Source organism: Motacilla alba, chromosome 12 (assembly GCF_015832195.1).
Source record: "Motacilla alba alba isolate MOTALB_02 chromosome 12, Motacilla_alba_V1.0_pri, whole genome shotgun sequence".
Taxonomy (NCBI): Eukaryota; Metazoa; Chordata; class Aves; order Passeriformes; family Motacillidae; genus Motacilla; species Motacilla alba.
Genome location: NC_052027.1, coordinates 6,594,444 through 6,622,410, shown reverse-complemented (window position 1 = coordinate 6,622,410; position 27,967 = coordinate 6,594,444).

Below are 27,967 nucleotides of genomic sequence, written 5' to 3'. Positions count from 1 at the left end.
AGGTGTATGCTCACATAATCCTGGTATTCTGTGCTGCCAGTGAGCTGTATTTAACAAGAAGAATGATCTGTTTATCTGTCTTATCCATAAGAAATGCCTGACCAAGATTTCCTATTCTAGTTTATGTCAGTTTTCATTAGGCCTTTTGTTTCTACTATCTGAAGCAGCAAGCTTTGAATGGGGTATTATAAATGAAGACCATTTACCCCTCATAGAATAGACTCCTGACTTAATTAAAAGAAAACTGAAAGAATGAAATCAGACAATGATGCTATTAGAGAGTTCCATATCATTGTAATTTGATGTCATTTTCTAAATGGATCAAGAAATCATAACAGACAAGTGGCTGAATAATGCCCCAGATGACTGTCTTAACAAGAAATATTTTTCCTATTTTCGTCTGTGATGTATACACAGACAATAGCAACAATAGCATGGAAATAATTTCTTTAATTACTGTGTGATAGACTATAATGGAATAAAATGGCTATTGTTGGCTGGGATTAGGATCAGATGGATGCCTGAGAAGGAAATCCCCAAGATGTGGCTGGACAAACACCAGGCACAAACACATGCACAAATTCCACGAAGCACTTTATTAGCGAGTGCATTCACTGAATGGCAGCTGATAAGGTTTTCAATAACACAGAGACTGCTAGTTGTGTAAAGCTCTGTAATCTAAACGTAATTCAAAGTGTTAACAATTTTGTAGCCTTTATCTGAACACATTTTTCCCACATGCTTTTGGTGACCAGGTCATAATCCAAAGACAAGCAACTCTCTTGTTCTACACTGTTGGTCTAGCAAGTGGCAATTTTTCTCCTGCACACAAAGGTCATTGTACCCCAGACAACATCTCATTTTGGTGTCTTCCACAAATCCAGGATGCACCAAAACAAACACAGATGGATTACATGTTGCCTGTTAACTCAGCATTCCTCTTTCTTTCCTTGGATGCCAAAAAATAATTAAAGAGCATTTGTGTGCGAGTGGTGGCAGTGCATTCCTATAATTTGGCAATTATCTTGTCAGCTACCTTTATTAGATTCTCAGTACTGTAAATTGCTTTTAAGTATGTGCTATGTGGTTCTACCATGCTTGCAACATCAGATTCTGCAATTGCAAGCTTAGAGATAAGTTTTAAAGGTTAACAAATCTGAGTGAAGTTCAGGATGTATTTATATAAAACTTTCCTTTTTTCTGCTTAAAGTCAAGGAGCTAAATCTTTCCTAGGAGGTTAAGTGGGATTTTGTTTTGCTCTGCTTTTTTGAGAGGAACTTGGTTCCCTTCCAGTCACACATGAAAAGAAACCAATTCTGAAAGATGCAGTGTGTCCCAAAAGCTCTCTTTTAGGCATCATTAGGTACACTAGTGAATTTTCTAATCCAGCCACAACAATATCACCCCAAGCCAGTGGAGTAGGAGATGAGGTACCCACAGCTGACTCTGTGGGAGCCCATCTTTAGAGAAACCTTCACCCCAAACCAGAAGGCTGTGGCAGCAGAGCCGGGCCATTGGCAGGAGGTGTATGGGGCACAAAAGCAAGGATTCCCCCTTGGTTAAGGGGCAAAATTGGAGACAGAAAAAGAGTAAAAAGAGTGTGATTTTTTGAAGAACAACATTACTTGATAGATCAGAATTAGTTGATCAGCTATGGTTACACCATAACCATGATCTTAACGTATCCCAAAACACCTTTCCTTTTTTCTGTCCTCTAGCTCAGAATATGAATAGGAAAAGTTACAATAACAGCTTATGAATTGCTTGTCCTGCTCCATTTCTCTCAGGCTTGCTATGCATTTTAAAGAAAGATTTATCTGTCTCCAGATTCCAGTGCTTACTGACACATGAAGATGTACCATAACAACAGCAAAGCCCATGGCATCATGTTGAGAGGCACAGGCTGTGTATGAGCCAGCAAGGCCTGTTCCAGTGCTCCTTGGAGCTCTGAGGGATACTTGGAGGATGATTACCGGCTCACTTGAATTTGCAACAATTTTTGGAGAGCCAGGATAGTTGGATGTGCAACAAAACTACCAGAATTGTTTGAAAATTGCATTCTCACTGTAATAGACATCTAACAGATGCAGGTGTTTTTAGGGTGTGTACTCCCCTGCTCTCTTCCTGACATCTAGAAACATGGAAAATTTTTCTGCACCATAGCAGGTTGGTTTTTTTTTATTATTTTTTTTTAATATAGGTAAGGTTGAATGTACCACTTCTCCAGATGGAAAGGTTTCCTTCCTGAATAACACATAATGCTGAGAAAAATAAAGATATGCAAAGGTAAGGAAAATATCTAAAATTCCCATATACAGCTGGTGTTTCAAGTGTCCTGGATCCTTTGGAAGAATCTCACTAGGAACATACCAGATTTAGATAGATGAACATCTATTTAGATAACCAAGTACTTTGGTACATTTATGTATCTTGATATCACAACGGGATCTGACCTTCAGCCTCAACTACATATTTATTCTGCTTTTAAACAATACCATGTAATTTCTACTGGCCTGAATCCCGGTACACAACTTCCAGGTGGGTATTCTAACCAATACACTCCAGGATGCCTTTCATCCTTTGTTAAATTATTCAGTGAAATTCAGAACAATTTTAGCCAAAGAGACCTTCATAGCCAAATCGATTAGGAACATGGGATGGGAACATGAGCCTAATGGGCAGAGGTGGGAACTACTCAGTGAGTTTAACAAAACCTGGCTCAAGGTTGCCTTCTCTGCAAATTTCACAGGGAGCAATAAATTATTTTCCCAGCTAAAAGTGTAGGTAGCATTGTTGTTGCACTAGGCTTTTTAACTCCAAAGCCACTGCTTCCTCTGTTTGTAAAGGGAGGAAGTATTACAAACAAAACTTCAGCTTTTCCCTTGGTGCTACCTCCTTTGTGTAAGCAACCATCATTTAGCTTTGCAGTCAGCCCCTTTTATGGTACTCTAACAGTTGCAGATATTTTACAGTAAGAACCAACCTCTGCCAGCTTGCTCCCACATCTCAAGTTCAAACTTGACTGATGGTGTGTCTAATTCTTAAAATATCATTAGTAATTATGGGTCTATTAATACAGCTCTTAAGCCACTGTATTTTGGCTACAACCTTGTGACTCCCCTCACAATGTCACTGTCACACAAACAAACCAACTGAAATATCCTTCCCCAGGATAAATTTCACTCCAGCACAGCTGTCCTCTGTCCTGCTGAGGTAGTTCAGGTGGTAAACTTTGCCTTAACAACACCACAGTTTGGGAATGGAATTAAGGAGTCAGAAACAACAATTGCAGGGCCTCTGCTAGGGGTCAGCTCACACATGCTTCCCTGGCAGCCTCAGAGAGGCAAATCCAGGATCAGAGCAATATGAAATCCAAATGGTAAGGTCAGACCAGATACAACTACACCATCATCAACAAATAATCTTCACTCATATGCAAAAAGGCTGCATTGGGAGGGGACAGTCCTGTACTTTCCCAATGATTTATAAGGTATGATTGCAATTACCCCTTTGAAACAACAAAGGGGATGGCCTCCCACCAAATGTGCATATAACACCCAGACAACTACCCTCTTCTTGGAAGGCAGAAGAAACCCAGACAAAGTTGATAATTTCATTCTAGCAACAAAGATCTTGCACAGAGGGAAATCATTCACTTCAAATAATTTCCAAGTGGTGAGTGGCTCTGGAGGTAACATCCCTGCCTTTGAACCCAAGGGTGAAAACCTAGAATCCTGGCCAGTAGAGAAAAATGCTTGCCTTGGTGCCAAAGGCATCTCAAGGTAAGCATGACTAGCAGCTCCTTGTCCAGACAGCTGAAGCCTTTGAAGATGAAGGCATTAACTGAGCTCTGACCTGGAGTTGTACCACTTTTCCACTGTTTATTTCTGTTTGTACATGAAGAATAGATGAACAGTAGCCAGGAGACTGAAGAAGAGAAGGCAGCAGAATCAATTAAAATGTACTTGGGAAAATGTCAAAGAGAACAAAACAAGCTCATGAAGTAAAGCTGGGGCAGTGGTGAAGGTCAGGGTGGTGCAAAACTCGGGCAGAGGAAGCAAAGGTGATTCTTCCCCACCTTTGTGTCACACAGGTTCCCAGGGCAGTAGGGGGATGGGATCATTGCCAGCTGATCCTACCACACATGGCATCCCACTGAAAGTGCCCTTTCCCTTGGAGGGGACTGGAGCAGAGCCAGCCCAGCACCTTCTGGTCACTGTGCCCCAGGCAGCAGCTCCACCACTTTGCAGGGCAGCTCACCCCAAGGATGGTGACTGCCTCCTCAGGGCAATTCCATTCACCAACTTACTCGAGGCAGCCCAGTGGAGAACACTTTGTTGTATAATTCCCAAGAGAAACAATGAAACACCAACAGTTTTCAAGTATTGGATTCAATGGTTGAAAGTATGTTGCAGAATATTCCTTGGTTGTATGACACATTTTTGTTGGGTTTGTGTTGTTCACCCACAATTAAAAGAGTAACAAGGATAGCAACTATACCAAGGATGTCAGACATTTACTACTACTGCTTCCTCACATCCCTGCCTGACTTGGGACCATTGCTTTCTGAAGCCACCCACACTGGACTTTGCAGTAGTACAAAAGGAGCTTTTCAGGCAAAAAAAAAAAAAAAAAAAAAAAAAATCAATGTGGGAGCTGGAACTAATGAACAAAAATTGGGGAAAGAAAAGGCTCAGCTACAAGTAATTTCACATCCTCATCCTGAGGGCTCACGAGGTTTCTGCATGTTTAAAGTCAGACCCACCTTCAATAAATAGAGATATGAAAGGATATCTCTCCTGCCTGAGGGACCAGCTTTCCTCTTCTGCCATGCCACTTCCCAGATCAGCCACTTAGCTCAGATCCTGTACAATCCTCCATGCTACAAGAGTCAACTGCATCATGAAATCTACAAGGATGTCTCCAGAATTAATGTATTCTCAATCCATGAAAAAAGGACTGACATAAGGATTCTAGTGTAGAATTGGGACATAGAATATCAATCATATTCCAAAGAATGCATGGTGAGAAACATTTCTTTTTTCTCCAAAAGACTTCTGGAAATTATTTCCTTTCAAACAAGAAAAATATATTTTTGATATAAAATAAGTCTCACAAACCAAAGTTTTAGCCTGGTCAGAGGCAACTGAAGCTCTTTTCAGCCATGAATTCACAGTGGGAGAGAGAAAACTGTTGAGTGTGAAATAGCAAGCTCAGTTTACCTGGGACCTCAGCCTTCTCAGATAACTAAGAAGTGAGTCACAGAGGCAAGAAAACTAAGCTGGTCATTCATCAAAACCAATCTAGCCACAGACACCACAAGTCCTGTTATCTTGCTGCCAGACACTACATTTTCCCATATCAGTCTGCCTTGCAGCCTGGTCTCCTCATGGTCTCACAGTCTTCATCATTTTGGTCTTCTTGTTGATTTCTTTCCTTCTTGCGAGAATTTTCACTTGATCCACCAGGTAACAGGGAGAGGAGAATGTTCAGATAGATCAAGCCCATATTTTTTAAAATTAACTTGCTGGCTCTTGGAAAAACAAATAGTTTTTCCCCAGTTCTCTTCAGGGGGTAAAGAAAGAAATAATCTTCATAAAAAACATTAACAAAATTATTTTACTGACTTTCCTACTTATTAATTGCAAATAAGCTCTCTTAGAGAAAATTAAGGCATTTTTAACCAGATCTCTTTTCTGCAAGAGGCAGAGGAATGAATTTCAGAGGGAAAAACACCCTCTCTAAAATCAAAACAGTAGAGATTTGCCCTTGGATAAGCACACAGGGTCTGTATTAGCCACGTCACTTAGAGCATGATTAGTGAGCTGTTAAATATTACAGTCTGGGACAACTGCAGCAGCACATGCAGAGCAAACAAGAAGCCAGGTTCTTTCCTAAGAAAGACCTAAATTATATGAGTGGCTCTAGAAAGAGAGCTCTCACCACCATCACAGATGGCTCAACCTGCACATGGCTGATGAGCCCATTGATGACCAAGTTTTTCTTTGCAGAATGCTCTGCATAAACAGCAGACAATGGGCTGCTCGTGTTCAAGTCTCATGTGGAATGGTTTCCACCCAGAACAGCTCCCAAACATTGCTTTTGATGACTGAAAGGGAAGTAAAATAACTCCTAAAATATTTTCACCAGTGATCCTGTTTGGTTTGTCCTGAGCGCACGAGCAACTGCAACACTAACGCGCCATCTTCAGCTGGGGAAAATGGATATGGCTCCAGTGACCTGCCCTGTGCTTAACCCTCTTACACCCACTGAGCCTGGATCCTACATATTTTCCATTATGCTACAGCAACTGATAGAACTTCCATTCCTCTTTATAGCATCTGTGCATATCTGATTAATTCTTCTTTCCTGCAGGAAGTCCAGCAGCCATAGACTACGTTTTATTAGGTAGAGTATAGCCAGATGATTTCAATAAATCACTTTAAAAAAAGAGACTAGTTTCCTGGTATTACAATAAAAACTACTTGAAGAGAATAATTTCAGATGATAAATCTGCTGCCATTCACCAACGCTTGCATAGCTGATTAGAAACAGTGCATTGTCCCAAGCACGTCCCTTCCAACTCCCCACTGGGAACACTCCCAGTAGTACAGATATAAAACATATTCTCTCACACAGGGATACTAATATTGGTGATAAACTGGTAACATTTAACAGCTATTGTGCTACATTTCGTGACAGATTGCACAGATCTTCTCATACACATTTTCGTAATATTTAGATCCAAATACACTGGGCATTCTCCTACCATCTTGAACTTTAAATAAAATGTCCAGAGAAATCAGAGCAATCCATTGTCAACACCAAACCCAACAAAAGCTAAAGGACAGGATCAGGAAATGACAGGACTGTTATGGATGCTCTCAATTGAACACTACTACATACATCAAATAAACAACTTCTCCTTGCATGGCTCCAACACTGGATTTTCTTTATGCATCTCATCACAGCAGTACACTGGGAAGCAAAGAGGCAGAGGAGAGAAGAACAGGAGAAAAATAAAAATCACCTGTGAGCATTATTATTGCATTTGGAATGAATTTGCTCCAGCTAGGCTTTTCCACTGTTGTTTGCTGCATCAGCGAGCGCAATAAGGAATTTTAAGCTGGTAACTTCAAGCATTGCCCCCAGAAGCCACTCAGAGGATGGATCACTGCTGCTAACATGGTACAAGCTGCTGCTCCCAAAGCCACTCGGGATTCAAAAGGGGAATTAAATGAAGACATGAAGGTGAAACACATTTTCATGTGATGACTGTGCAAACACATGCAGGCATTTTGCAGCAAAAGAAAATCCAAGCTCTACTAGCCCATATAGGAATGGTGTCGGGTATTGTTGGTTTGTTAGCTCTTTTTGGTGTATTTTTACTCAATACAGACATTCACAGTTTATTTCTCATGCAACACTGCCCTTTAAACTTCTGTGTAGTTTCCTACTGTGACCCCTTTACAATGCAGTCGATTCTATAACACTGCACTTTCAAATCCCAGACCTGAAATTTGAATGCAACTGATGAGAACTAACTAAACTGATTTAAACTCCATGTTAAGACTGAGCAAAAAATATGTGGAGTCAGAAGTTTGTGACTAAGTTTAAATATCCTTTAAAATAATTTTTGCAAGAATTTGTGTGACAAGAGGAAGACATCCTCCTGACTCTGATGTCTGATACTCCAAGAAAGAAGCATAATAATTTTTGAAATAGGAGTATCTGTCTAGCTGATAAAATATGGTTTAATCCATGGGCAAACAGCTGTCATATGTTAACTGTTTAACAAGCATCCAGATATCACAACTTATTGCACGCAGACAGTCTACAATAAATGCATCTCTCTTTTGGCAGGTGCCTACACATTGACTTCTGTTCCCAAATCTTTCCTTAGTGTCAACAACCACAGCTGAAAATCAGAATCCCAAGAACAGCACCAACTTTCTGTTGTACCCTGGAAAGCAGTGCTTTAATTAGCAATGCAGTTAGACTGTTGTGTTTGTGTAGTTGCTGCTCCAGGCCATCCCTGTAGCGTTGGATGTTTGTGGTCTCCTCAACTTCCTGCTGTTCTGTCACTTCTTGCTTGGTGCCTGCCATGAGATATGTCAGCTACAACATCTGTGCATGTAACATCAAAGATTCACTTTAGTTTACATTCTGGTGAGATGATGTAAAAGCAATTTGTTTGGGTCTTTTTAACATTTATTTTTCCTCCTCTTCTTTCTTTAGAAAAGGACGTGCCATTGATGAGTCTCAGTTCAGTGCTGGATTAGCACAGGAAAGTGTGATGGCTGTCTATGAAGGTTGTCTCACATTTTCTCCATGGGGGGGAAGGAAAAAATATTTTAAAATTTCCCATCCTCAAGTGTAGAGGGTCTTCCTAGGAAGAGCTCAGTCTATTCAAACTCAGAAATTAAAATTAGCCTAGCAATTCCACTTTTTTCTTCCTTCCACTTGCATGACGTCAGATGACACAAGTTTACCAGGGGGAAACAAACTTATTTAGAAATGATTCTGCATTGAGGAAGATCCTCACTGCAACACTCATATGGTGAGACAATCACTTATGAATTGGTTTAGAGAAAGAAATCTGGTCTGGCAGTTAGGATACTAGTCTCATAATTAAACTGCTGTATTCACTGTCACACAGGCTGCCCTGTAGACAATGACAGCCTGTCACACAGGTTGCCTCCGAAGCTGTGGATCCCATCCCTGGATGTGCCCAAGGCCATACTGAACAGGATTTTGAGAGACCTGCTCCAGTGGAAGATGTCCTTGTCCACTGCAACGAAGTTGAAACTGATAAGATAATCTTAGATCCCTTAAAGATTATAAAGATCCCTTCCAGCCCAAAACATATTATTTTTCTGTCCTTAATTAGGCATTGAAATATTTTGATGAAACTAGATGCGACTCCCACGCTTGAATGCCACACTTTTAGAATGAGGATGGGCACTTCTCTACCTTCTGTACTGGGAGAAGAACTCTATTGAACCCACAGTGCTCAAGACAGCTTTGCGTGGTAGAGGACCCATGCGTGCAAGCCTTAAGAGAAGCTCATATTAAAGCTGCCTGGTTTCAGTCTCTCTGCAGAAGTTATTACCAGTGCAAGGCTCTTCAGGACATTAATTATCAGCAAGAAGAAAGATGAACAGGATTGAGCCACTTGAGGCTTCAAACACAACCTCCACACAGTGGTTCTGGGGAGCAGGAAAGCTCCTGCTGCACACAAAGCTGCTGTGGGCTGTCCCAGGAATCCTGCAGAACAAGCAGTGCATTCTGCCAACAGCACTTCACAGGTACAGATGCTCCCAAACACACCATTAATGTCTATCCTCTGGAAAACGAGCCTGGATTAAGAGAGTTCTGCACTTCTCCCTTCATCCATAGCTACATGCACATAGCAAAAATGCTGGTGTCAGGTCAGGGGGCATGAGGGCAACTTCTGGCTATTTTCATCTTACCATGTACTGTAAATAAGAATTGCAACTGTTCAGCTGTGCAAGGCCCATATCCATCTCGGCAAAGCCCTTGAGGCTCTTTTGGTGTGCTTTGGGAGTTTTTTGTTGTATTTTTAAAAAATGAAACAATGACCCTAATGCCTAGTTTTCCTCTTCAAGGAAAAATTTTCAATGTAAATAGTGTATTTTTCCCTTGTTTTTAGATATATATACACACACACATACACCTGTGAATTTATTTCTGTGGCAAATTATAACCAATTTGTCCCTGAAATGCTCTTTTGAAACATAGCAGGAAAAAGCCACTGATTCAATAGAGAATATTGACTTTTCCCTACTGCCCTGGATATCTGCCCGAACAAAGAGCTGGTTAGACAAAATACAAAGAACCCTTTTGTGCAGGGCTAAGTTCACCTGGGAGAAGTATTAATGAAGTCCCAAGGGGGTGGGGACTCAAACTCCCCTGCTTTCAATGATAAAAGAAGACAGGCTCAGAACACCAAATACCCTGCTTTCCTCAACCCTTTCTCTTTAAACCATGAGAAGGAGTGCCAATGTAATTGAGAATTAGGGACCTTTCTGCTATTAGTCTATAGGGTCTGTGAAGAAAGCAGATAGAATTTCAGATGGCACATCAGCTGCTGCATGGCAGCAGAATCTAAACCAAAGATTTAAGTAGGTCAGTACTAGAGGACTGTTAACTCTCACTAAAAGACCTTCAAAAAAGTCAATACCATAAGCAATAATTACATGCGATAGCTGTACAAATGTCTGAACTTGAAATATGCTTGTTCAGTGTGTATTAAGCCATTTGTTCAATTTCATTTCTACTGCAGAGACAAGAAACAAAACCATTGTTCTGCCAGGAGATTTATTTCCACTCTAGTGAAATACTGTCCCTGGTATAACTGTAGAAATTATAACACTCCTAACTGATAATTATTCACCAGCTGTGCTGAGGAGCATTCTTCTCTCACCTCATATATTTGTAAACTATATGTAGTTTGCAGCCTAAAGTTGGAATAGTGAAATATCTTTATTTGGTTCTGTTCATTTTAATTTTCCTTTAACTCCCTGCCAAGCACATTGCCTTAACTGCTACACCATAACAAACTCCTGACTTGAATTGTGCATTACAGAACCTATACCTGATTTCAGCATTTGTCACACGTTGAAAAATGGGACAGCAGATTGCTCTCTCTCAAAAGAGCTTAAAAGGATGGAAGTGCATGAACAAGGGGAAGTTGACATGATCCAAGTGGCACTTCAGGCCTTCTGCCTGGGCAGAGCAGACAGCTGCAGGAGCAGAAGAACAACACAGGGAAGAACATCACCTAAGGGATGGGACCTGTCTGTCCACAGCCTTGGTGAGATGTTCAGCTGCTTCCCTACCCACAGGATAAAACAATCACTTCAAAAGAGAAGGAAAGGGCTACCCCTCCACACACACTGTTGGCACCACAATTGCAGGAGAGGAGAGCCCATGCAGGCAGGGTAACAACTTTTTCCTTACAACCCAGAAATTGTGCGATTCCTGAAATACCTTCACGCATCTTTGGGAAAACTGTGCTGTGTTGTGGTACAAACATAGCCCTGCAGTCTTGCTCCCAAGGGCCTTTTGTAGCACAAGTTCTGCTGCTTCTCTAGTTGAACCATCAAAACATCTCCCTGCAGTGCTTTTCCTGTGCAAAGCACAGAAACATATACACAAGTTATTTGGATTCAATTGCTTTTGCAGCAGTCACAGTTCTAATGGGAGGGGCATACTTCCAGATCATCTCATTTCTTTTGAATGGAAACTGTCCCATAAATCTCTATCTCCAGTACACACTCAGCTTCTGGTATCCCAGTGCATGAGCAGAGCTTGCTTGGGTGGGCTGTCAAACAGCCCTGGGTGTGTGAATCGTGGCTACCACCAAAGTAATACCTGTGGCCCTCTCTGCTGAGCACAGGCTGCTAGCACAAGTGCACACCTCTCTCTTTTGAGGGCTAAAAATCACAACTGAATATCATTAACAGCACATATTTTGAATGAACAGCTCAGAGCTAGGAACAATTAAGACAGGCTGCCAAAGCAGAAAGATTTACAGCCTTCAGGAAACCACTGTTTTGAAGGAGTCATTCTTCAGACTTGTAATGTAAAATAGTTTTTATGAACCAATTTCCTTTTCCCCTTTCATACATCCCCAACATACACATACTGCCTAAGTTTTGATTACTTTATTTCCCTAAAAAATTAGAAATGCTGAGGGCATACCAGCACTTGACACAGATGCACTGTAATTTCAAATAATGCTCATCCTTCAAGAGAAATATTACAACAATCACCCTGTAACACACTTTTAAGCAGGGGTCTCACAGAATAAATGCTTTAAAGACATTTTAGGCTGGACTTTAAAAAGTAAAAATCTCACAGGTCGTCAAATGCTTTTGCTCTGGGTAAATAAGTTGTTTCTGATAGTAGAACTAAATAAAAATAAATCTGGTTAGTGTTCTTAGGTAAATTATTTTGTCATCAGAAAAACAAGTCTCTATAGACATAACTGAAGGTTACTACTTTAATAGAGGTGCAATGACTCCATTCTAGCTGCACTTAACAGGCAGTCTGGTACGGTAAGTCAATATAACATTAAACAGGATGTATTATACTGCCTTTGTTATAAAAGGCCAATAGCAAAAAGACAAACACAATTTTTCAGAAAGCATAGACCAAGACTTTCTGCAAGTACTCATTAAAAAAACAAAATAAGGCTGAGTATTCCAATTCTACCAACATTTTAGGTTAAAATATACACACAAATTCATTACCTTGGGTGAAGATGCACATGCAGAATCTTCTGTCTTCATGCAAAAATGGGTGTGAGGTAGCCTAGGCTGAACTTTCTCCTGGGAATGTAGGAGTACCTCTTTCACCCCCACCTAGTGTGACAATAGGGCACCTTCCAACCAAGAAGAACCCCCATACCCATCAGCTACTTTCCTAAATCTCTCCTCTCAGAGGAAATACCTGAACTCATGTTAGTCACAGATTGAAAGCACCTTTATCTGCTTTCAGTCTTGCTTGTTAGAGTTGGTTAGCAAAGGGCACTGAGGGGTTACAGGTGGGTGGCATTGTCTGCTGGCCCTGCTCCCCCTCCCCAGCACTTCTTCTTTATGAGTAGGGGCAACCTAAGTTTGAGCTGTAGTTTTACTGAGTCAGTATATAAATACAAATACACAAAAGGTCTGAATCTTGAGTGACTGTAGGCAACAGCTTCAGCCTGTATAAGGTACAAAAGCACAGCAGTGAACACAAGCACTACATGGTGTTACTTGGGCTGAAATGTTTACGTGAATAATCATCACCTCACCAGCCAGACATAACGCTACTTTATAATCCTTAGGAATCACACCTCTGTGTGTGCATACATAGATAAAACAGGGAAACTCATCTCCTTTCTGGCCAGATTGGAGACATGCTTTGTACATCCCAAGTTAAATAGGAATCTTTCTTATATAATCTAACATGACTTGTCTCCTGACCACTTTATTAAAATTTCAATGCCTAACTGTTAAAACCATAAAGCATCAGCACAAGCTTAGCTTTTCTGGTTTAACTTGAAGACTGATGGATATTCTCCCAACACTTGCTGAAAGATTTTATTTTATTAGGTCACATTACAGAACTGTCTTCCTGAAGACTGAAATCATCTCCTTGGTGATAGCATGCTTGACTGACACGATGCACTCACCAACATCTTGTAGACAGCTGTGAACGTTTGCAGTGGTGCCAATTAATCCACGATAGCATCAATGGAGACAGAGAAACAAAGAGGCCGACACAAAAAGCTCTATTGAATAACATAATAAATGAGTGATGCAGGTGTTCTGTGACTGGGTTTAATTTTTTCAGCCTTGCAGAAAGTTAACACTTGAGTCACCTTGGTCAAGGTATCTCCCAGCCATTGTCTCTTGGCTGCCTCCTCTCCAATGGCAACAGACCATGCTCTGAGCTCCACTCTCGAGTATAAAGCTTGTACATACAAATACCATAAATAAATATTCATGGTACATCAGTGTACATTTGGTTTCTAAAACAGCCTTCAACAGTCTGGTGACGTTTAAAGGATATTTTGTGGCATCAGAAAAGATATAATTTCAGATAACCACTAGAAACAGTTGCAATGTCCAATGAACAGAATGGCAAAAGTCAAAATGGTGAGCCTAAAACTCACTGAATTTAATTGTAGGTGAGCACATGGTAGTTGTTTTGCTGAATGGGGGCCTTGCGATCTTAGCTTAATGAGTTGCTTTGCAAGCTCTGAGCTAAATGGGGCTTGGAATCTTTAATGACCAATCTGTGTAAACAGCAGCTACTAAGTAACACTTTAATGCCTTGATGATCTTTTAATTTAATAGACAAATGATGAAGCAATTTTAACCAGCATCATAGCATTAATGCAGTAGGGAATGCGTGCTGAAAAGAGCAAACAAAGTAAGCAAGGATACAAAGGCCTAACAGTATCTTGTAGAACTCAGATGCTCAGATGTGCTTTCCAGAAGTGAGATCTCCAACATCTGTCCCAGTTCAGAGTGAACCTATCTTAGAAGAATAGTGGTAAGGTGGTCCTTTAATCCTGAAGTATAGTGGGCCAGGGATTTACAGCCATGGTTCCACTCATGCTAAAGGATGTAACCTGATTAAAGCACAGGATTGAAAAACCATCTTGGCATGCTCAGAGTGAAAATTGAGATTGTGAAGTCCCAGCCTGGTAATATCACAGCTGTGACAGGAAGGGCTGTGCAAATGAGGGGTAATGGAGCAAGGTCATTATGGTCAGTACAGTCATTTACAACCTGCACCCCTTCTGTCACAAGGATTGTGTTAGATGTCAGTCAAGTAATGAAATGAACTCTTTATGAAAAAGATGTGGTTGAAGGCATGATGAAAGCAAGGCTGTGTACTTACAACACATTGCAATGTCTTTAAAGCAGTGCCGAGCATTTCCCTGGAAGTGCACGAGCCAAGAGCCCACCTAAGGTCTGCAATTAATCTGCTGATGTGCTTGCAGGGGCAGCGTGTGTTATATAGCAGGCTGCAGGTGCAGGCACTCTGTGAACCCACACCTCTGAAACTTGGCCACTGCTCTTTTCTTTTCAAACAGCATTACCATTGGATCCTACCAAAGATGCCAGCTGCCTTATGGGGTCACTCAGTCTGTGACAATGCTTCCAATATGCGTTGAGCTCTCCCCAAAGCTCTCCTGTTACCCACTATACACTGAAGCCTCTCAGTTCAATCTGTTCCTTTCCTTCCTACCAGACCTGTATATTCATTACTTGCCTACTTTTCCCCCTTGCCAAAGTCTTTCTTCCCTGTCAGACTCCCTGGTGCCTGGCAGTGCTGTTCCATGGGGTTATGCCACACTTGGCTGTCTCCAAAGGTCTGGTCCTTTTCCTGCTGTGTTGCTTCCAAGGCTCACAATCTCTTGAGCTTCTCTGAATAAACCGTGTCTCAAATATATCACCTTTTCCCTGGGCTGAGAGAAACTTGGGAGGTTCAAAGAGAACATCCACGTTCTGATTTAAATGGAGTTCAGGAGAAAGGTGAAGTCTCTGCTGGGTTGCATCGGCAATTTTGGGTTTGGAGCTATGTGAACCCCGGGAGTCACTTCCCATTTCCTTTCTGATCAGGTTCTCCTTTTGCCAGGGAACATACATACAGTTTTCTTTAAAAACATTAATCATATGTCTAACATTTCTTCCTTTGCAAATGAGCTGCAACTTGTGTATGTTTTTTGTAGGTCTCCATCATAAAGACATAATCTTTTGGACTGGTTAATATCTGAGATGTATTGTACCATCACACTGTGGATAAAAATTATTCCTTGTGTGTTGAAGAGCAGAAGAAGGACTTTTTATCTTCAGTTACATTTGGAGCCAGCATGATAGAAAAAGGGGCTTGTCCAAAATGTGAATGCCATGTGTCATTCTTGAGGAGGCAGAAACAGAGAGGCCTGAAGAGACACATTTCATATTCCTCAGAGGGGCTTCTTGAGTGGTTGTTGAAGCCACTTGCTCGAGGAGAGAACCTTCAATGTGCCAGGACCGTCAATGGACTCGCAGAAGAGACCTGGATGTCAGAGGGAAGCCAAGAGATAATAGGGGTGGCCAGGGACAGGGCAAGTGCAGGGCTGAATAAGAGCAAAATTAATCTTTGAATTGGCACTGCAGTAGTCTCTGTTACATCCAGAAGCTCCCTGCTTTGATCCCTTTTGATTTGTTATAGTCTTAATACTTTAAGATATTTTATGTATCTTTTAACATCTCTTCATCTGAAGCTGGTTCATACATCAATCCCAAAAACTAAAGCAGGAAGCTGATGGAGGGTTCTGAATCTGTGGAAAATTTGTCTTTTGGGCACAGCTCTTCCCTGCTCATCTTTCAGAAAGCCAGCTGCCCTGAAATGGTTGTGATGTTGCTCCTGCCTGGCTGAGAGTGCCAGCAGCTGCTCTTGGTCTCCCAGCTGCAGAATGCTTTGCTTGAGCAGATGAGCTGGCCTGTCCTGAAGCACTGATAGTGGTGAAAAGCTTTGGCTAAGTGGTTTCTCCACTCAGATAAGCTGCTCTTTACTTTTCCTCGAGGTTTTCCTTTCCTTTGTGTGGCTGCTGATCCAGACTATGCTGGCTTTTATGGGTGCATTAATGAATCTGCTGTGAAAGTTTGCCAGTTCATTATTTAATGGCTCCATCAAGACTAAACAGAATTCTCTCTGAATCCATCCATCTCTTCAGAATAAGGCCTGACAAAACCTTGTGCCCCAAATAAGCTGCACAGGGCTATTGTCCTGTGCTTTCGCTGGGGGTATCACAGTGTTGTGTTGCAGCCACATCAACGCCTCCTCCTGCACTGCTGGAGGTGGCACTGCCCTGTGCCAGCAGCTCTCGTGCACCCAGAAGGTGACATCTCTGCTCTGGAGGCTTCTTATCACTAGCCTGCATTTCCCCTCTGTGCTCAGAATGGTTTTATTATATTTCTCCAGCCTAATTTTTTCTGCTTATCAGGTGACAGTCCAGTTGGCAGGGAAGAGGCTGTTGATTCAATAATGTACATGAGAACAGAGCCAAGTGGCTGGCAGTCCTCTCCTGTCTCCCGGATTTATTGAGTCTGGTTCTGAAAACTTCACACTGCAAGTCTCTTCCTTTTCACTTTTCTTTTTCTTCTTCTTCTTTTAGTTCTTGCAGTCACTGAAGCTTTGAAATGAGGCAAAGCTCCTCTCTCAACCTTTGCCTCATAGCTCAGGGATGGACCAGCACGTACTGAGACCCAGGATGCTCATGACCCCAGACAGCTTCTGTTTGCCTTTTGGTTCCTCTGTTTAACTCATGTTCTTCCTTTCTTGGGATCTCTCTCTGCTTATCTCCCAGGCTGCTGGCTCTCAGGAGGCATTTCTCTAGGATTAGAGCTGAGTGTCTCACCACTGGCTCCTGCAAGATGCAGTCCCACACTTCATAAATAACCTGATCTGTAATTAGCAAGATTTTCTGTCTCCAGACTTGTTCTAGTCCTGCACACTCCAGTGAATCCCTCCTCATTTCTTCTTTAGTGAAGTTGAAAACATCATTCAACTCCTCTTTGAGACTGATGTGCTCATGTGACCCCTGGGAAGCAAATCCAGAAAATGGGGCTCTCCTTCTGAGAACAGCAGCTCACCTTGTCCTTATCTCCTCACCATGAGATAAAGAAAGGATGTTTCATCTTTATCTCCCCCAACCCTGCTGCCAATTCTGAACCCAGACTTGCCTCTTACTACAAAGTTTGTGTACAGCTTTTTATCCAGTTGTCCTGGGAGGCTGAATCCCTGCAGGCTGCTTGTCTGTCCCTCCTGCTTTTTCCTCTTTCCAGCCCTCCAGATGCTGCTCTGTGCTCTCCACCTTAGCCCATGTACTGGGTGGATGAGAGGGGTGTCAGGTCTGTTAACCCAAACCAGCCCTCCACCCTGGAAACCATCCACAGATTTGCTTCAGCCACCCTCCAGCACTCAGCTGGGCCATCCATGGGCTGAATCCTGCAGCCACAGTCTCCTCACCACCTCCCCTACAGCTTTGTTCTCCCCTCATATTTTGGGAGCACAGTCTGAATGATGCCACAGTTGTGCAAACACTTTGCAGAGCTGTGCTGTCCAAGGCAGAGGGCAGAGTGGCGTGGAAGTTCACCTAAAGTCTCCAATTCTGATGACCAATGTCAACAAATTTCTCTGAACTTTGTTTTTTTAATCTCTGCCATATTATTCTACATGTGTATGAACGTTTTATTACTTACATGCATGCCTATGGAAAGATTTGCTTCCTAAAGTTACTCAGTCTGCCAAAACTCCTTCCCAAATTTAAATACTGCAGCTTAAATAGTTTTGTTATTCTTCAAAGGCTATTTATGAAATTGTATGATAGAAGAAAATTATGCTCTGGGTTCAAAATTCTTTTATAAAACCCTCAGTAAAACATCATTTGGATGCTTTTTAAATTGCTGACAGATTTCAAAGGAACAGCTGTTTATAGAACAAATTCCCCACCAGAAAAGCAATGACTGGGATGTCACACATCACATTTCCTTTGTGAGCCCTGGTACTACCAGGAAAGGTGACTTGAAACCTGAAATTTCAGATGGAAACAGCATAGGAAGACTAGAAGTGTTCAAAATCCAAACTAAACTTGGATGAGAATTTTTCAGGTGATTCTTCCAGCCTCCACAGAAGAATGAGACATCTGTGGATTTAGACAAGTATTTCCACATGACCTCACTATTCTAGCTGAGAAGTCAAAGACACTGGAATGCCCCTGTAAGTGTCCCTGGCTCCATGACTTGTGTCTGTACAGAGTCCAGCACAACAGGGGTTACCAGCCCATGGCAGAGTTATAAATACACTTATAAATAGATATTAAAAAACAAAGCCATGCAAAGAGGACTTAAATTACTTTTATCTGGCCACAAGTACACAGAACCAGTATGCACAGGCAGAAGCAGCTCATGGCAATGGTGATAGGCCAATGCCACAGTTTTATTTTGTCAGAGGCTGTCTAGCCTGTTGATTGCAAGACAGAGAACTGGGTGCTTTCCAGGATTTTTCATGTAGCAGAATTCTCAAAAAGCAGACAAGCACTGCAAGTGAAATACTTGAGGAGACTGGCCAAACCAAAGGCAAAATTAGCAGTCATCTCTTCTGCTGCCATCAGTAGCTGAAGATTTAATTAGGGGGTGTTTTAAATATTTTCAAACAAATTAGCAGTACTTCATATATCTTCATTTCACAGATGTATACAAGATTGGTAAAGTAAAGCAATATTTTAATGGCTTAGAAAATCATCTTTAGTCAGAAGCCTTAGGGCATAGCCAGAAATGAGTATATGAGGTCAAACTGCACTGATAAGGATGGTAGAGAAGGTCAGCTTCTTATAAAAAACTTATATTTTTCATGCAAACCCCAGAGATCTTTCAATTCCTACTGAAACCTGTGGCAGGTAGGGACGCAGGACCTGGTCTTACATGAATACCATTGTGATAGTGAGCACCACAGGGTCTGCTGCTCCACTTCAGGGTCTCCTGAGCTCCAAGTGTCTCCTGAGATCAGAGTAGCAGTTTCTCCCACTCCTCACTCTACCCAGGTGGGTTCATCTCTGGTGCTACAGTAGCTGGTTAGAGAGAAAGCACACTTTTATTTTTAATGGTGGTACATGGCCAGGGATTTTTTAGTTTGGAAGTTGGTTCTCATTTTCCAGAAGGCCATATGGGATTTTTTTGCACTCTAAGCAGCTTTATTTAATATGGAAAGTAGAATATCTTTTAAAACAGAAACCAGCTGCGTAGTTTATGGGTATCATCATATGGCTCTGCTTTTTGTTTCCTTACTTAACTGGAGTTTGGGGTTTCCAAGTTGCCAAGCTGCTAACACTAGTAAATGGAGTTTATTAGAGACAGTGTTTGTTGAACAATAACATTTTATATAGTCTGTCACTGTCTAGTACCTTAGATGAGTTACACATTTCTGTTCTCTATTTTTGCCCTGATTTTTTTTTTTTTTTGGCACTTAAAATCCCATTTTCAGCTGTGGACACCAGAGAACAAAATCAAAGACATGATCTTGTGCTTGCTTATGCCTAAAATCTGCAAAGCCATCCCTAACCAAAGTCACAGAATCTCACACCTCCAAGGGTTAATCCCACGGTGCCTTTTGACTGAGTTTAGCCAGCAGGAAGGGACTGGATGGCAGATGAAATACCTCCCCAGGAGATCCCTTCCAGGAAAGGGGCCCCTGTGCTCAGTTGTAAAAGATAATGTGTCCATTCAAAGGCTGTCCCACAGCAGACTGGGGTGGCTGTGAGGACTGAGAAAGGTTCAGACCCTCATGCATCCACTCCCGAAGGCTCAGCATCTTCCTGGAGCTCTGCAGCTCTGGGGCATCAGGGGCAAACAACTCTTGCAGTCTAAGATGTCTCTGGAAGCTGCTCTCAGAGGGCTGCTGTCATTTGGCTCCTACAGGCATCAAATTCAGCCCAGCTGGATGCATAGAGGTGAGCACAGCTTCTGCTTGGCCCTTTGGTGCCTAAATTGCACATGTAAAGGAGGGACATCCCTCAGCAGAAATGTTAGGGAGCAGATGAAATGAGCTTTTTTCACAACAGCACCCTTCCCCATTTTTTCCTCTGTGCTCTGCAAAGATTCTGAGCCAGCCCTGGGAGATATCTCTATCTTGTTATCAGCTGCGCTTCCTCTAATCAGAAAAGATTCATGCACTGCCAGCTTTAAACTGCAGGCTTGCTTTTAATAGCAGTTAGAAACTTCAGATATCTTTAGTACTCCCTTTCACCAGGATTCCCTGGGTTTTGGAGGACCTGGGCTTTTCAACAAGCACTCTGTGGGTGCAGCACACAGAGAACTGGGGTTACACCGAGTTCCTTCCCTGTTTGAAAATTATGGCTTCTTTGACTACTGCTAGCTCAGCTCTGAAAAAAGTGATTTATCTTCATGGTTCATAAAAATACTCCTGGAGAAATTTCCCTTTTCCTGTCCCCCTTTGGAAAAACTACACTGCAACATGTCTTGGATTTAAAAACAAATATGGCCTGGAAAATAATACCTTTGGATTTCCCCACTCATACCTTCTGCTGTACACAATGGCTTCACTCCCAGCTTTAAATTAGATGAGTGCTATGCTAGCAATATACTTCCCATACAGACTGAGAGCAAGGCATAAAAAGTTCCAGCACATGGGCTCAGTAGACATTTGCTTGCCAAGTATTACCTGTTGCTAGAAGGTAATTTTGATTCCCAGAGTTTAGAGGCCATTGGCAATGGAAAAGGTTTTGGTGCTTGATTTTCTTTGAATTACTTTGAAAAATTAGAAAAATTGCTTGCACCTTGAAGAACTTGTGAAATTTATTAATGGTTATCAAATTTTCCAGTGTATTCATTTAGGTGTAAGTGATGCACAACTTCTGTGCTGTGAGCAATGTCACCTGTCTAGAAGAGCTCTTAGTCTATATCTGTGTGCAGAGGGACAGAGTGTGTCCCTGGCTGCTCCATTGCTTTGCCATATAGCTCTTTTGTAGATGTTCCTTAAATATTTACAGTACACAGCTATAGGATTTGTGGCTGAGGAATCCACAGCTAGGCACCATAGAGACATAGAGCAACAGAATTGTATGTCTCAAAGTTAACATTTGTCTTGGTTTTTTTTAAAAGAGGTTGGAATGAGATTCTGATCCTTCCAAAAAACATGTATGCCTAATGCAATGTTGTGATTAGTCCAACGAAGTCAATAAAGACAGAAACCAAGAAAAATTGGAACATATGAATGTACTTTTTCAAGTCAGAAGAATGAGGAAAAGCAATGTATTCCCCTGGGTTTTAGCAATCAGAGAGCACATGTATTAATAATGTGCAATACCCAGTGCAGTGCATGGAAAGCCATAAAAACATGAGCCATTGGAGAGGGGTTCCTGTATACAGAATTCCATTGCTCTTAGAAGTATATCCATTGATATCTACACACAAATCAAATGTAACAATAAGAATTGGTTTGGCACAAGCTCCCAGACACTAATGGATAACACAGACCAAAAATGCTTGTCTTGCCTTTTGTTAGCAATTGAATGCTGCTCCTCACTGGAGACATCCACAGCAGAAACCTACCCTGGGGCTAAACTGGGAGGGTAGCTAGAGCTAACCCCTCTTTGTCTACAGAAACCTTCTAGACACATAAATGTGTTTTACAGATGTCCAGTGGTAATTTACTCAGCCCAGAAGAATACACTTAATAGCACAAAGAGGGGTGCTGGGTTTAATGCACAGCCAGGGAGCTGTTTCTCACCACCACCTGCAGCTAGAGCAGACACTGGAGAGCATTTTACAGCTGAGCAGCCTAATCCTCTCCTGCTGGCATGAAGGGGTGCAAGGCCCATCTCTCCTGTGGAATCAGGCATTAGCCAGCACAAAGGGCTGGTGCTGCCTTTGGTCCTCGGGTGCAAGTGCTGCTGCCAGAGCTTCAGCCCTTGTGTTCTACTTTTGGAGCAAATGGAGCCTGGACCAGCATGCTCCAGGCAGAGGAAAGGGCAAAACTTTAGACAGAACTCCACCAGGAGCCAGGCACACAGAAATGTCCTGTCCCACATGTCTCTCTCACAGTGCAGTTCTAGATGACAGACGAGTTTGAGCCTTGCTCTCCTTCCAGCACAGGCATTTGTGTCCTGTCAGAATCTAGCACTAGGTTTGGAAAGGGAAATTACTACTCCTTTCCTGAAAGTCAATGACTGCTGTTTCAGTCCCAGGTAACCTGGAGAAAGGCTGCCAAGAAACTCCCAATACATTCAAGGCCAATTTTCTACAGGTGTCCACACAGTTACAGTCAACTCTGAGCTGCCACACCACGTACAGAGTGGAGGAACACATGCACCAGTGTGAGAGAGTAAAACAAAACAGTATTAAGGAAGCCATTAAATCCGTGCCCATTTCCTAAAAACATGGAATGTAATTTGAGAAAACATCCTTGATACTGGTTATGCAAAAGAAGTGTTTCAGATACGTGCTGAGTAGTTGGATGAGTGTCTTTACTTCCTTCCCCTCTGCTTCTGGAGTGGTTTGAAACATCCTTCTGGTAAAGGATCCAGTCTTTGGAGCAGGAAAAAGTACTTATTGGAAGATTAAAGGAATTTAAGCTTGCCAAAGCTAACAAATTGACTCAAAGCTCAGCTACTCCTTGTGGAAGGAGAGATCAGACTTTGGTTAGCAGAGTTGGTAGCAGTTTATGCAAGACTTTATGACAGCAACAGCAAAGAGGCCCCAGGTTCTGCTTAGTAAAGAAATTGATATACAAACCCCCCTTTTGCCAGCTGAGCCAAAGTCCAGGGGCCTCTGCAGGAAGGAGATTAACAACTAATATTCCAGAAAGGAAAAAGGAACAGTTCAATTGCCAAAACTTGTTCTGCCAGAGTATGACCCTGCTCTCACTCAGAGAGACACTTGCCATTGTCCCCAGTGGGGCGCAGCCCTTGCTCACAGTCCCAGGGTGATACACCAATGATGTGCCCCCTTAATGGCTCCTAAGAATATCCCAGCATTGGCAAGCTCTGTTTCCTCCACCCACATCCATTCAAAGCATCAATGGGTGAGGTTTTCCATTCTTAGATCCTCTCACATTGTCTCAGAAGAATATGCTTAAAACTATTAACTGCTTTCTAGCCTGAAGATTTTTTCTTTGCATCCCATCTAATGCTCTGCACTTTTTTTTTAATCTCTGTATTAATAATTTTATTATCAACCTGTGCAGCAATATCATGGGAGACTTCAAATGTTAAGTATTTCTCCTGGTGCATTGTATTTGCAATAATGCTTCCCTCTTTATTTTCCATGGTAACAATATTTTCATTTTAAACACCATGGTTTTTAATGCAGTGCATGCTTCATTGTGATAGAAAGGTGATACAAGCAATGCAACCTTGGTCACTATTAGTCTTTCATAACAGTCTGGCATTTAGAATCCACCAATTTTCTTCACAAAAAAATAAATCAAGAGAATGAACAAAATGCATCAAGGATTTTTTTATTTAACTTTTTGGATTTAGAGCCTTGAAGGTCATGTTTAAACCCAGGATTAAGCCAACCATGAAGATTAAAAATTATATATTAAAAAAGATATGCAGAGGTCTCTAGGTAAGCATGAACACTTTAAGAGGCTTGAAGTTATGAGCAGAACAGCAATAAAGTGGCATGTTAAGAACACTGTTACAATAACACTGCAAGAATCATTAATTTATAATGGAGTTTATTTCATACTTACTTGAAAAGGTTCAGTGGCAGAGCACCTATAACTATGCATTTCTGAAAGGGCTGAAGAAGTTTCTCTAAGAAACTTTTCTACAGGAGTTTTTCCTGTATAGATGTTAGCCAGGCTAAATAAATCTGATGCACTGTGTGCGGAACAGGGACGTGAGGCTGAGGTGAATAAAGGTATTTGAACAATTAGGGGGTTTCTGTCTGAATGCACCTCTCAATTAGCTACCAAACTCTGTGCTCCAGGCAGTAGCTGTGGCTGCTGGAAAGCTTGAGCAGTCTGGTAGGAAACTGCTCTATTTCCCTACAAGATGATGCCATGGAAGTACCACTAAAGTGTGAGAAAGAATAGTAGAATATTTGTTTGAACATCTTTCACTGAAGCTGATGTTTCCCTGCTGCTAAGTCTGTTGTGCTATTTATGCAGTATATTCATATTTATAATAGTATGTTCATTTAGGGGAGGCTGGGACTCTGCCAGGGCATCTCTGCACTGTAAGATGTCAGCTCACCAAAAGGCTTGGTGAGACTGTAATGATGCTGATGAGACTTTCACCAGGAAAGGTTTCCTCAGCAAAGGCCAGGAGACAGTCACTGTGGAGTAAGGAATTGCCTACTCACTGAGCACCTCCTCAGGAACGTGAGACAATCCAATTCAAGAGGCTGGGTAGTGACTCAGAGCAAGAGGCACCTTCCAAAGCCCACGCAACTGGCCTTGCCCCCAGGCTGTTATTCCTGAATAGGCCCTTTAAATCTTTTTTCCTACAGAAACTTTTGAGAGGCCTTGAGTTTGTGTTGATGAAGAACAGAAAAATCTCTGAACTTTAAAAAAATCTTTGGGCATCAAAAGCCTGTTTCTCCCCCAGCTCTTTTTTTCCTGAAGTCATTGATTCAACAAGAATTGGCGATTTCTGAGGGAAAGACTGCAAAGAACATCATTGCTGAATCCTCTTCTTCACAATTTGTTTGTGAACATTGATCAATGCCAGTATCCCACGCAGATCAAAGGACAGATTATTCTGTTTTCCAGTTTAGTCTGCCTAAAGGATCGACCCAAAATTTCTCAGAAAATGCTGCTTGTTGCCACCAGCCATCTCATTAACAAGGGGCCAGTCAGTCTGCACCTCACAGAGGGCTCTCAGTAGCTCACAGCTTGGCACAGGGACTGGGGAGCCTCTCCCTGTACCTTGGCAAGGACAGCTATGAACACTCCTGACATGGCTGGCTTCTTCTCCATGGATCAGGACATGACCAGACCTCATGGCCACAGAAAGAGAGAGGCACAGGGAGGGCAGGAGAGGTCTTGTTCCACAGCAGAGGGGAATAAAACAACTTTGTAATTCACTACAATCTCTTTGGAAGGCTGTGTTCAGATTCAGATGATTTTCCTTGGCACAAAACCAGCATCAGACCCAGTCATTTCTCACCAGTTGAAGAAGTCTTGGAAGGATAAGGTGTACCCCAGAAATGGATTCAGATGCTTGCAGCTTTTTTGCCATTTCTCACTTGATTTTCCACTTGAAGTTCAATCATAAAATAATATTCACAAGAAATGTGCCTTTCCAGCTGCAGTGACTGGAGATATGTGATGTCTGGACCTGTAAAGACATCTTGTGCCTGCGGGTTGCCATGGGAGCTGTAGGTGCAGAATAACCACAGCTTTCCCTTGCTTTTAATGAAGGGTCATGGTTGTTTTGGAAAGCTCAGCCCTGGGACAAAAGAGATATTCACTTTGTTGATTGATCTTCCCCAGGCAGCACGCTCTCAAGTGGATTCTGAGCTCTAGAAGGGTTTATCCGTTTTCAGAGGGTGTTTCAGCTCAAGTCCTTGGCTGCATTCGTGCTTCATCAGCACATGCAATCACAGCACTCACAGACATGATTGATTGAGCTTTCCACTGGCTGACTCCCACACGGACAGCATGGATCAGTCTCTGAGCAGGTATTAGCTCAGATTCTCAAATCTTGTGCTTACCACCCAAATCTGGTGTTTTCTTACCATTTGAGGGCTATTTCTGGATGCTATTTAGCTTTATGCTGCTGTACTTGCTCCAACTCAACTCCAGGCCAGTGGGTCAGCACATCAAACCAGCCCTGGTGGGACACAGCCTCCTTCCACTTCCCTCACCCTGTGCCTGCTTCCACATGATGGGGAGGGAATCACAAGTTTTGTGTCTTCTGCACCAAATGATTTGTGCAGATTGGTAAAACCCAGCCTCAGCTGAGACCAGGGCTGCCTGATGTCTGGCCACAGCCTGGGCAGAGCACCACGGCTGCATCCATCCACAGAGCATTTCACAGCAAAGGCAAATCCAAGCACCCTGTGGCCACGGTGCTGATGGATACGACCCTGCTTTGCCCAGCTCACCTTATACACAGTCATGAAAGTGCCCTTAATAAGCAAGTTTTTATTTCTGGAAATGCCACAAGAATTTTTCTGGTTTTTTCCCCCTCACAATCAAAAGAGGCATCTCCTCTAGAAACCACAAAAACTTCCTTGGTAACTCCCTGTGTCCTACATCAATTTTATTGCATTCTTCCTGGCATGGGGAAGGAATGAAAGTGGGTGATGGCAAGATATCTGCATGTTTTCTCCTCACTGCTTTTGCTGACTCAAATTTGAGAACAACAACAAGAAGTAGCAGACAGCATAACCTAACCAATCATGCTGGAATCCAATTGTATGGCTTGCACAGAACACTTCCAAGACAGGCTATCATTCTTACTGTTTATGTTGCATCACAGAACAGCTGGAAAAACTGTAAACTCCTCAGTTTTGCTAAGTGTATAGAAAGTTAGTTGTTCCACTAAAGAACATTGCACAGTCACAGACTTTCTTTTTTGAAGGTTCCAAGAAAAAAAAAAAAAAGAAAGCGGGGGAGGAAACTTTTTTTTTTTTTTTTTTGGGGTTGAGGCTGCTGCAAAGGTACAGACTTGTTTAAAGGAAAAAAAAAAAAAAAGAAATGCTGATGACTGCTAAATCTAATTGCCAAAAATGTGCTTTCTGTTAATAAAGTCCTAATGAGATAAGTAGGGAAAAGGACAGCGTCTTATTTCTTGCTCATGAAAAAAAAGAGAGAGGAAGAAAAGCAATAAACAGAGTAGATGATTCTGTGGGGTGCAGATAATGGAATGACCTACTGGTCAAAGCTTTAGAGTCATCAGTACTGCACTATCAGCCTTCCCATTTCTGCTAAGGAAATAAATTTACTTGCTAATAACAGTAGTGAGGTATTACCCAGACTCCAGTGAGAGCACAACACATACACAAATGCTTTCCCAAAAGTGCTGAGTGCCTCCTGATGTGTTAGGAGAGACTGGAGCATGAAGGGAGGAAAGCAATGAAAATGCAGGTGAGGGACGGCCACATTTTCTCATTTCCTGGCCACAGTCTATTCCCAGCAGCTCCAGTGAAATATGTTACCTCCTCTCCTGTGGGACTAATGCAGCCACAACAGAAATCCAAAGGCACCTGGACTAGACAGCAAATCCTAAATCTTTATAGAGCCAAGGAATTCCCACGGGGAAGTAGATTGGAGCCTTCCACGTAGCATTTACAGTATTTGTGTCACATCCCAGTACCAGGGCGGGAGAAGTTCTGCTGAAGGTGTTTGTAGGTAAATTCCATGGCTCTGAAGGCCCTGTTAATTTTTAAGAGCCCACAAAGGGCAAGGTGTTTTGGAGAGGTGGGAGCAGAGGTCGCTTAAGGCAAGTGGAGATAAGAGAGCAGAAAGTAGTAGGCTTACTTTGGTGGTTGTTAGAAGCTGTACTAGATGGAAAATGCAACAATAAATATCACACTGTGCCTTAACTCCAACAGCCCAGAGACTGCTCTGGGCTCAATAGCCATTGCAGATTTGTACACTGCAAGGATGACCTTCTGCTTGCAAGTACTTTTGCCCCTGAGTGGCCCAAAACACACCTGCAGAGCCAGGAGGCAAGGAGCATCCTCACTGCAGCCCAACCTGCTTTCACCAGCACTTGGACACTTCAAACAGCTTTTAAGTGGCATATTGTTGTCTCTGGGTATAGCTGGAGAGAGAAAGGCCAAGTTCTGGCCCCCCAAGCCACACAGTCTAACCATCCACACCCCTTCCTCACCAAGCTGCTCCCACTTCATCCGTGCCCAGTAAACTGGAGCTTAGTATTTTGTTTCAAGGCCATTCCTAGAATGAGGAACTGAAAGTAGCCCAG